The sequence below is a fragment of the Trematomus bernacchii genome, unplaced genomic scaffold, assembly GCF_902827165.1.
Source record: "Trematomus bernacchii unplaced genomic scaffold, fTreBer1.1, whole genome shotgun sequence".
Classification (NCBI taxonomy): Eukaryota; Metazoa; Chordata; class Actinopteri; order Perciformes; family Nototheniidae; genus Trematomus; species Trematomus bernacchii.
In genome coordinates this window covers 311,561-312,474 of record NW_022987973.1, presented here as the reverse complement: position 1 = coordinate 312,474, position 914 = coordinate 311,561, and the positions used below count along the sequence as shown (strand labels likewise).

The window sequence follows — 914 nt, the reverse complement described above, 5'->3', positions numbered from 1 at the left end:
TACGTTCAACCACAGTTCCTGATTTCAGTGAACAAGCTGTGCAAAGCTTAAAACCCTAATGACGTCCATACTAAACAGTATCCATTACACATTTTATAGCATCCTTTACAAGCCAAGAATGCAATCTGTCATCACCTTGCTAACTTGACCCTCTCTAAGGTGATTAATACATTTCACAGAGTAAGCATTCAAATTATGTATACATACCCACTCTGAGTGTCTCCCATTAAATCCCAGTCCAGAGTGGCAGCAGTGGTGGAGGCGGTGGGAGTCTTGACGACAGCGACGGTGCAGCTCTAGCGCTCCTCCATTCCATGCAGGTTCTTTTTCTCGCCTCATACAGATGCTGCTTCACTCCCTGCTGCTTCCAATAATGAACGGGCAATGCATCCTCCTCTCCTGCTCCTCCTCCTCTTCCTACAGAGAGTCCGCCCCCCCACACACACACCTCCCCTTCCCCTTCTCCTGGCATTCTGTGGTCACCAATCATAAACAGGGATAGTCGACGCCTCCGTGCAGCCACCTCACTTCACTGCCTCTCCACAGCAGCATGCGGGAATCACAAGTGCAGCTCTGCCACTGAGCCTGTGATGTGATGATACATGCCTCTTTGTACGTGTGTGTGTGTGTGTGTGTGTGTGTGTGTGTGTGTGTGTGTGTGTGTGTGTGTGTGTGTGTGTGTGTGTGTGTGTGTGTGTGTGTGTGTGTGTGTGTGTGTGTGTGTGTGTGTGTGTGTGTGTGTGTGTGTGTGTCTGCTTCCATGGCGACAGCGTATTGGGGGACCCATATGATTTGGGATGGGGGCAGGGGCCACATAATCTGCTTTTGTTAAACCACCCCCTGCATATTCAGTTTTCAGTTGTATCTTGTTATTATGTGCTCATAAAACACTTTGCCATTACTTCTGCATTTTT

General features: G+C 48.6%; 1 protein-coding gene across 1 annotated transcript in view; it reads right to left on the bottom strand.

Annotated features, from left to right (window-relative positions):
* Positions 1-375, bottom strand: part of chrna5 (cholinergic receptor, nicotinic, alpha 5) — an 8,170-nt gene extending 7,795 nt beyond the window's left edge. Inside the window, 1 exon segment of the mRNA XM_034117006.1 lies at positions 212-375. The gene's annotated coding sequence lies outside the window, so the exon portion shown is untranslated.
* Positions 376-914: the final 539 nt, after the last annotated feature.